At 42.9% G+C, this 10000-nt stretch overlaps 1 long non-coding RNA gene across 1 annotated transcript in view; it reads left to right on the forward strand.

The window, feature by feature from the left end:
* LOC123508115 overlaps positions 1-10000 on the forward strand; it is a 17268-nt gene that overhangs the window by 7073 nt on the left and 195 nt on the right. The window contains exons 2-3 of the long non-coding RNA XR_006675864.1: positions 8912-9067; positions 9608-10000. The exon at positions 9608-10000 is cut by the window's right edge and continues 195 nt beyond it. This is a non-coding gene — a long non-coding RNA (uncharacterized LOC123508115). The remainder of the gene's footprint in view (positions 1-8911; positions 9068-9607) is intronic.

The following is a 10000-nucleotide window of genomic DNA, read 5'->3' on the forward strand; positions in this document are numbered from 1 at the left end:
AGAGAGAGAGAGAGAGAGAGAGAGAGAGAGAGAGAGAGAGAGAGAGAGAGAGAGAGAGCACAAAACCATAAACTGACCCAATGACAGTAACAAAAAAAAAAAGTTCTAAAAGTTTGTGTGTGTGTGTGTGTGTGTGTGTGTGTGTGTGTGTGTGTGTGTGTGTGTGTGTGTGTGTGTGTGTGTGTGTGTGTGTGTGTGTGTGTGTGTGTGTGTGTGTGTGTGTGTGTGTGTGTGTGCTGTATACCTGTACATTACACGTCGCTAATAAGCCATGAATTGCACATGTATGAATATAATGAGTGGAAAGAGAGTGCCTTGTATTACTGGGTGTATGCATGGCCACAAGTCAACAAAAGTACCCTCTCTCTCTCTCTCTCTCTCTCTCTCTCTCTCTCTCTCTCTCTCTCTCTCTCTCTCTCTCTCTCTCTCTCTCTACCTATTTTTATCCATCTTTCGCTTTTAACTTTTTAAGAATGTCGTATCTTAACCAAAATTATGTAAATATGTCAACAAACGAAGAATTAATTACCATCACCATCATCACATCATCATCACCACCATCACCATCACCATCACCATCATCACCATCACCAATCTCAGAATCCTCCCCCGGTAAGTCCTGTCCCATGAATCACCAGGTTCAGAGAGGCCGCCACAGGTAACAGGACAATGAGATCAAGGTGAGTGTGGTAGGTTACTAGTGTGTCTGACCGTGGCGAGGCGGCAACGTGCGGCCTGTAGTGTAGTGGCGTGTCATGTGGTGCTTGAGGCGTGTCCTGTGACGGGGGGGAGAGCGCAGTGCGGTTAGCAGACACGAAGACGTAAACCGGGAGCATAAACAGTAACTGGCGTTGTGTTTCAAGCTGCAGTGATGGGAAGCAGGAAGGGTAGACAAACCAAAGCCAGGGCTCGTATCCTCAAACACATCTGCGCTTTACCTCCACTATTTAAAAAGGCCTTATCTAAATTGACACGAGATTTTAAAGGTGTTTTTTTTACGGTTCTAGAGGCAGAGGGCCAAGATTTCTACATTACTAACTGCAGAAACACAATTGAAATGGGGGCTAGCAATCTCTGTGGCCTTGAAAAATAGCCGAGATGAAAGAGCAAAGCGTTTCTGAGTACAGGTCCACATTCCTATCTCTCTCTCCCTTTTCCCCTCACTCTCCCTCCCTCAGATCCTTCCCTCCTATGACTTCATCTCCCCTCACTCTTCTCTCTGGTTCTTTCGTTCCTTTCCTTCTCTTTTTTTATCATTTTATCTTCTCTTCTTTCTCTCCTGCCTCTCTTTTGTATATCCTCCCCTCGTTCTGTTTTCTGGTCTTCCCCTCTGCTTCCCTTTCTCTTCTTTCTCTGACCTCACATCCTTTACGTTTTCTCCTTTCTCTCTTTCTCTTTCTTCCTCTCCCTCTCTCTCCGCACTATCTCTTCTCTCTCCCTTCCTTTCTATTCTCCTCCACTGTCATTCTGTTCTCTTCCTTTCACTTCCTAATTTCTCGGCTCTCTCTCTCTCTCTCTCTCTCTCTCTCTCTCTCTCTCTCTCTCTCTCTCTCTCTCTCTCTCTCTCTCTCTCTCTCTCTCTCTCTCTCTCCTATCACTCTTGTCACGTCAGAACGACCCCCCCTACACACATACACACACACACACACACACACACACACACACACACACACACACACACACACACACACACCCTTTATGGTCACTTTCACCAGTACCTTGTTACGTCAAACGGTTAGTGAACGCATGACACACACACACACACACACACACACACACACACACACACACACACACACACATTTCTAGCTCCCTATGTACGTCAAACTAGTTCATATGTACGCTACTGATCTGTGTGTGTGTGTGTGTGTGTGTGTGTGTGTGTGTGTGTGTGTGTGTGTGTGTGTGTGTGTGTGTGTGTGTGTGTGTGTGTGTCCTCTCCATGTCGGCATCCAGAGAAAGTGTTCCCCCCAGAGTACTCCCTTCCTCTTCCCTCTCCAACTCCTCCCCTTTCTTACTACCATCACCACCACCACCACCACCAGCTCCCTCTCCCTTTGCCCTAAACCTTTCTCTAACATGTGACGTTGCTGAGATGAATACCTCACTCTCTCTCTCTCTCTCTCTCTCTCTCTCTCTCTCTCTCTCTCTCTCTCTCTCTCTCTCTCTTCTACGTGCGCTGCTCTTTTCTACATGACAATACATGACAATAACAGCCACACACACACACACACACACACACACACCCGGTAGCTCAGTGGTTGGAGCGCTGGCTTCACATACCAGAGGACCGGGGTTCGATTCCCCGGCCGGGTGGAGATAATTGGGTGTGTCTCCTTTCACGTGTAGCCCCTGTTCACCTAGCAGTGAGTAGGTACGGGATGTAAATCGAGGAGTTGTGACCTTGTTGTCCCGGTGTGTGGTGTGTGCCTGGTCTCAGACCTATCCAAAGATCGGAAATAATGGGCTCTAAGCTCGTTCCGTAGGGTAACGTCTGGCTGTCTCGTCAGAGACTGCAGCAAATCAAACAGTGAACACACACACCTGTCTCGTAGTCACCACACCTGCCGCGCCAGCCGCAGAACATACCTGAAACAAAGGAAGTCACAATCAATACCACTAAAAGGTGATTCAATACAAATAAGGGAATAAAAGAGTGAGAGCAAGAGAAAATGAGAAAGAAATGCCAACAAGAAGAAAACTGCCGTAAAAATTAATTCCTTCATCCGTTCCCTTTCCCCTCTTATTCAATTTAACGTTTACAATGCCACCTCTCTCCCCTCATTTCCCCTTCCTCACCCACTTTTTCCCCTCTCTGCTCTTTGTTTTATTTCCTTCTTCTCTCGCCTCAACTTCTTTCGTAGCCTTTCCTCTTCCTCTTTTCCCCTCTTCCTCTTTCCTTTATAGTCTTAATCTTATTTCCCCTCACTATTTTCGACTTTGTTCCCATTTTTCCTATCCTCAAGAGCTTTTTTCCCCTTTCTTTCCCTTATTCTTCCCTTTCTCATTAATTATTTTTCTTTTTTATACATTCCCTTCTCCCTATTTTCTCTTTCACTTCTCCCTTATTCCCCTCTTTTTTTTTTTTTACATTTCTCTCACCATTTCCCCTTTCTTATCTTCACTGCTTCTCTTTCTTCTCCATTCCTCTCTTATCTTTCCCTTCCCCTATTTCTATTTTCCTTATATTTTTTTTTTGTCTATCTCTTCCTCTCATCTATTTTCTTATTCCTTTTCTCTTTATCTCCTTTCTTTCATTCCTTCTTCTTTTATATGTCTATCTTTTCCTTCTCCTATTCCTCCTTTCTTAACATTCTTTTCTGACAATCTTCCTTTATCAAATTTCTTTCCTTTTCCTATATTCATCACCCTTTTTTTATTTTTCCTATTTATTCTCCTCTACTTTCTCTCCTATCCTTTCCTTTCTCCTATTCCTCCTTTCTTACATATTTTTCAAACAATTTTCTCTTATTCAATTTCTTACTTTCTCTATATTTATCACCATTTTTCTTATTTTTTTCGTATTTATTCTCCTCTACTTTCTCTCCTATCCTTTCCTTTCTCCCTATTCCTCTTTTCTTACATATTTTTCTAATAATTTTCTTTTATCTAATTTCTTATTTTTTTATCTATCACCATTTTTCTTATTTTTTTCCTATTTATTCTCCTCTACTTTCTCTCCTATCCTTTCCTTTCTCCTATTCCTCTTTCTTTACATTCTTCTAACAATCTTCCTTCACCAAATTTCTTCCTGGCTCCATATTCATCACCTGTGCTCCATTCCTTCTCATTTATCAGCACCTGTGTTCATCTCTCACCTCTCACCTGTCTCTTCCATTTACCTGATGGTCACCTTTCCTCGTAGGCCTAAAAGCACGATGATTACAGGTCATTTATCACACCCTGTTCTCTCTCTCTCTCTCTCTCTCTCTCTCTCTCTCTCTCTCTCTCTCTGAAATATTCTTGTCTCGAGTTTGTCATTATTTTCATTCATTTTATTTCTTTTCTTTGTCTTTGTTAAATTATCACAACGATTTTTTGTTGTTGCAGGAGGAGGAGGAGGAGGAGGAGGAGGAGGAGGAGGAGGAGGAGGAGGAGGAGGAGGAGGAGGAGGAGGAGGAGGAGGAGGAGGAGGAGGAGGATAGAGTAACCATGATAAAATGAAGAAGAGGTGACGAGGAGGTAACCTACAATAAAGAGAGGGAGGGAAAGGGTGAGAGAAAAGGGAGGGGGGAGGAAAGGATGGGAAAGGAGGGAGGGGAGGGAGAGATGGAGATAAATGTGATGATTAATAGAGATAGATGAGTGAGGAGGATATGAGAATGAGGAGAAAAAGAGGGTAAGATGATGTGATGAAAAAGGAGGAGGAGGAGGAGGAGGAGGAGGAGGAGGAGGAGGAGGAGGAGGAGGAGGAGGAGGAGGAGGAGGAGGAGGAGGAGGAGGAGGAGGGAGGAGGAGGAGGAGGAGGAAAACAGCGCCAAAATACACTTTGATGATTCTTCTTCTTTCTCTTCTTCTTCTTCTTCTTCTTCTTCTTCTTCTTCTTCCTCCTCCTCCTCCTCCTCCTCCTCCTCCTCCTCCTCCTCCTCCTCCTCCTCCTCCTCCTCCTCCTCCTCCTCCTCCTCCTCCTCCTCCTCCTCTCCTCGTTCTCTCCTTACCTCCCTCTCTTCATCTTTCACTTGTTCTCCTTTCCTTTCTCCCACTCATCATTTGTCTCTCTCTCTCTCTCTCTCTCTCTCTCTCTCTCTCTCTCTCTCTCTCTCTCTCTCTCATTATACTCATTCTTTACTTTCCTCCTTCACAAAAATTCCCTCTCCTTCACTTTTCCCCTTTGTCTGCACAATTTTATGACCGCCCATCAACATTTTTCCTCTCATTTTTCCGCCTCAAACATGTCCTTTCCTCTTTATCCTCAAATTCCTTCACATTTCCCCTCACCGCGCTATTTTTTCTTTTCCACCTCTTCCCTCTTTCCGTCTCTCTCTTTAATCCTCACTTTCTCCTCTCCCCTCCTTCAGGAATTCCTTGGAAACGTGCATCTTGAAATCCCCGGAAAACTTAACCCTGTAACCCCTTCAATACTGGGGCACATTTTTCATCTTGAGATTTGTTTACCATTAGACCATTTTATTATTAGGAAGGGTCTACGGAGGTCAGAAGATTAATGGGCGACAGTCTTCACTATATTTATCTCCCCACATGAGTTTCTGGTTGTATAAAATCACCAAATAGTAAGCAGAATGAATATGGGAACGCGTCGTGGTACTGAAGGCGTTACGAATAAATATACAAGTCATTTAAGTATTTGATAAAGGTAATTTCTTTTATAATTGAGTGAGTGAGTGTGTGTGTGTCTGTCTGTATGTTTATGTGCACTTAATATACAACGAAGAAAAAAAAATGGAATTAAAGAAAGGAAAAGGAGATGAAAAAAAAAAATCAACAAGATGAAACAGTTAATAAAGGAGGTGGTACTGAAAGGGTTAAAAAAAAATACAGGTAATAAAAAATAGATGAATAAACCAGAGATAAAAAAAAAAGGATTAATAAAGGAGGCGGGACTGAAAGGGTTATAAAATTCAGGTAAATAAACGGTGGATAAATGAATGAGCAGGTAAATGGTCAATGGAAGGACTACTAGTGATGCAAAATGAATGAAACTAATGAAATATGTATAGAGATGAATGCAGGTGTACACATGAGCGTTTGAATGAGTAATAAAACATCAGAGTGAATGAATAAAGAGATAAATGTTTGAAAATGTGGTAAAAATGTCACTCATTCAGGTATTCAAACAAAATAAATTATCATCTCTTTATGTGCTTTGTTTGCCTCCACACCGATTCTCTCTCTCTCTCTCTCTCTCTCTCTCTCTCTCTCTCTCTCTCTCTCTCTCTCTCTCTCTCTCTCTCCCCTCAGGTTGGGTTCTTGATAAACAGCTCAAAATTAATATAGGTACCAGCGGCCTTGACTGTCTGGCTCGGCATCTATCTTCTCTGCACCGCCCCTTGCATCTCTCTCTCTCTCTCTCTCTCTCTCTCTCTCTCTCTCTCTCTCTCTCGTCCCCAAGTATAGACCTCCGTCATTCCTCTCTTCCTTGCCCCACTTCTCTTTCCCTCTCTTCGTCTTCTCTGTCCCTCTCTCTTCCCCTCCAGCTCTCTTTTACCTCCCTCCCTCCCTTTCCTCCTTCCTTCTATACCAGGGCCTCCTTCGTGCCTACCTCACTACTCCTTCCTTTACTCCTTCCTCTCCTCCGCCAGTCTCAACCTACTTTTTCAAACGAAGTGAATAAAATGCGATAGGAATTATATTGAGGCAAAAATGTATTAAAAATTTTCTTATATGACTGCATTGAAAGTAAGCCCGGAAGTGTGTGTGTGTGTGTGTGTGTGTGTGTGTGTGTGTGTGTGTGTGTGTGTGTGTGTGTGTGTGTGTGTGTGTGTGTGTGTGTGTGTCGGTCGGTAAACGTCCGCAGGCAAGGCATATCGAGATAAAATGTTGATATCCCCCCTCTCTCTCTCTCTCTCTCTCTCTCTCTCTCTCTCTCTGTCTGTAGCAGCGAGGGGAAACTGGGTCACGAGGACATAGCGGGGCTGGGCGGGCCTGGGCGGGGTGGGGCGGGGTGAGGTGGGGTATGGCGGGACGGGGCTGGATTGGGGGCGGGTCCCGGTCAATATTGGAAAAGAGAACAGCGGTATCGTGTGTAGATATCGTCACTAGGGGAGGAGGAGGAGGAGGAGGAGGAGGAGGAGGAGGAGGAGGAGGAGGAGGAAAAGAAGTAACAAAGGAAAGCCAAATATTAAGAAAAGATAAAAAGATGTCTTGCGTTTTCATCTCTCTCTCTCTCTCTCTCTCTCTCTCTCTCTCTCTCTCTCTCTCTCTCTCGTCTAAGGCAGTAGGATCGCTGTGGCGTATCAAAGTGGGGCCAAACAGCTCTTATGGTTCCTGGCGCTGGTGTAACATTATATTTCACAACCTTTTCCTCCGCTAAACATTGACGGTCTCGCTTATTTTCCTTCCGTCTGGCTCTCTCTCTCTCTCTCTCTCTCTCTCTCTCTCTCTCTCTCTCTCTCTCTGGTATTAACGTTTTCTCTCTTTCTTAGGTTACATATCTTTTACCAGACCCCTTTTCATCTCTCTCTCTCTCTCTCTCTCTCTCTCTCTCCCTCAAGAGTGAACGCAGATTGAGGTCATATTTGCTTCCAGACACACATATAAATAAAAATCATTCATTCCGTTTATTTGAAGCACGCGTAATTTGCAACTCTCTCTCTCTCTCTCTCTCTCTCTCTCTCTCTCTCTCTCTCTCTCTCTCTCTCTGTGTGTGTGTGTGTGTGTGTGTGTGTGTGTGTGTGTGTGTGTGTGTGTGTGTGTGTGTACATTTTCCTTCATTCAAACGTAGACACATGCAAAAACAAAAAAAGTATATTTCCGGAACTTTTTTCTTTTTTCTTTTTCTTTCTTTTTCTGTCTTCTTCTACGAGGGACGCGATGAGGGAAGTGAGGGCCGAGGTCTAAGTATGTCTGAGGGTGAGGGTCACACACCTGCGCCAGCCAGTCCCCCTCACCCCACTCAACCACTCACCCTACCTCCTTCCCTCATCCTCTCTTCCTCATTTCAACCTTGGCATAATTCCTTCACATTCCCCCGCACACCTGTCATCTCCACACCTGCCCTCCTGCATGAAACTCAGGTGAAAAGTATTAATTAGCAAGCAGGTGCACTCCCGCCCTTGGTGTCTACGGTTAACTGAAGTAAATTAAGGTTTGATATTGGAAATCGTATTGTATCTTAATGTATCGCTTCTTTCTCGTCTATATTCGTTTTCAGCATCATTTTCTTTGGGGTCGTGAGGGGAAGGAGAGAAGGGGTTATTTATTTTTCTTTTATATATATTTCTACTGAAGTGAGGTGAAGTTTGATACTGGAAGTCGTATCATATCTTAATTTATCACTTTTTTCTCGTCTATATTCATTTTAAGCATAATTTTTGTGGAGGATATTTTTTTTTAATATATTTCTACTGGTGAGGTGAGGTTTGATATTAGAAGGAGTATCATATCTTAATTTATCACTCCTGTTTCGTCTATATTCGTTTTAAGCATCATTTTCTGGTGGGGATGAATTTTCGTTTCTTTTTCTTATATTCTTATAACTTATACCTGTCTCGTATTTCTATGTTTCATTGTACATATCTTATTTTACACCTTTACTTATTTTCTCTATCCTTTCACATTTTATCCTCTTTTATCCTCCTCTATTTCTTTCTATTTTACATCCCCGACTCTTTTCCGACTCTCATATATCTTTTCTTTCTTTTTGTACTTTCCTTATTCCCTCACACTATTTTTTTCTTCAGTTTTCTTTTTATCTTCTAATGTTTCACCTCTATACCATTCAGTCTCTCTTTCTCCCTTATACCTTATCACTCTCTTCTTTTTCCTCCTTTATCTTTCTTCTTCCTTCAGACCCTAATCTATATTTCTTCAACTCTCTTCATTCTCTTATATATCTCCTCTATAATCTTCCTTACACACAAATACCTTAATAAAGCATCTTACTTTATCTTCCTATACCTCATATTTTATCATTTCATTTACCAAACGTTCATTTCTTACTACTATTTCACATCTAGATCTGCCTTACATACATTATTTCCTCCCTATTCTCTCATATCTACATTTTACCTATCCAACACTCTATACCATCTTATCAAAACACGTTACTTTATCTTCCTATACCTTATATTTTATCATTTCATTTACCCAACGTTCATTAACTACTACTATTTCATCTCTACATCTGCATTACACACTATTTCCCTCCCTATTCCCTTATATCTACCCTTTACCTATCCAAAACTCTCTTAATATTCCACCTCTAAACCGCTATTCTTCTGTACCTCCCCAGTACCACCATCACCACCACCACCACCACCACCATCACCATTACCACCTTGCCCTACGCCAGGTGAGCCCCAGGTACTACCGGGTGGGTCGTACAAGGCTTCTCACGACCCTCATCTACCTGCACTTACTTTCTCCACCTGAGTGATGTAGCAGGAAGGTAGGCATTTCCTGTGGACTCATATACATACACCTGACTCCTCGCAAGGTTAATGAAAGGTGAGTTGAGATTCCGCATACCTGACTTTTTTTTCTTTTTTGGGGTGATGTGAGTTAAATGAATATATATATATATATATATATTTTTTTTTAATATGATTCAATGCTTCCTGAAAATTTTACACTTCTTGAATTTATTTATAACCAAGGTAATGAGATGCGGGTTCTGCGGAATGATTTTTTTTTTTTGTTATTTTGATGTTTAGGTTAGGTTAGGGTAAGGTAAGGTAAGGTAAGGTAAGGTAAGGTTAGGTTAGGTTAGGTTAAGTTAGGTTATATCGGGTTGGGTTGGGTTGGGTTAGGTTAGGTTAGGTTAGGTTTGGTTAGGTTAGGTTAGGTTAGGTTAGGTTGGGTTGGGTTGGGTTATTATCATCATTATTAGATTTATTATTCCATGCCTAGATTAGATTTATTATCCCATGCCTTCTGCAGATCTTTTGCCATCGTGTGACATGTGATACATTCCCCCTTTCCCCTACAGGTGTGCAGCGCCCCGAGGGAAGACAGATGGTCGCCCTTGATAGAAGAGTGAGACGGGTGGGATGGGCGCGTCTAGGTGGTGACTTGTGTGGTGACGGGGTGGTGACGGGGCCAAGATTCATAGTCCCGCCCGTCACCACCCACCACCACACCGCCCTCCTCTTATAAGGCGGCGCCCACCCACTCCCCACACCCCCACCTCCATCCCCCCACGCAACACACGCCCGCGCCGCCCACGTGACCATTTGGACTCAAAACTTTACTATGGGATTTATATTCACTTTTATAACTCAACTTTCACCTTCTTATACATTTTTTTCACTTTATCCTTACGTGTGTGTGTGTGTGTGTGTGTGTGTGTGTGTGTGTGTGTGTGTGTGTGTGTGTGTGTGTG

This window comes from Portunus trituberculatus, chromosome 24, assembly GCF_017591435.1.
Source record: "Portunus trituberculatus isolate SZX2019 chromosome 24, ASM1759143v1, whole genome shotgun sequence".
NCBI lineage: Eukaryota > Metazoa > Arthropoda > Malacostraca > Decapoda > Portunidae > Portunus > Portunus trituberculatus.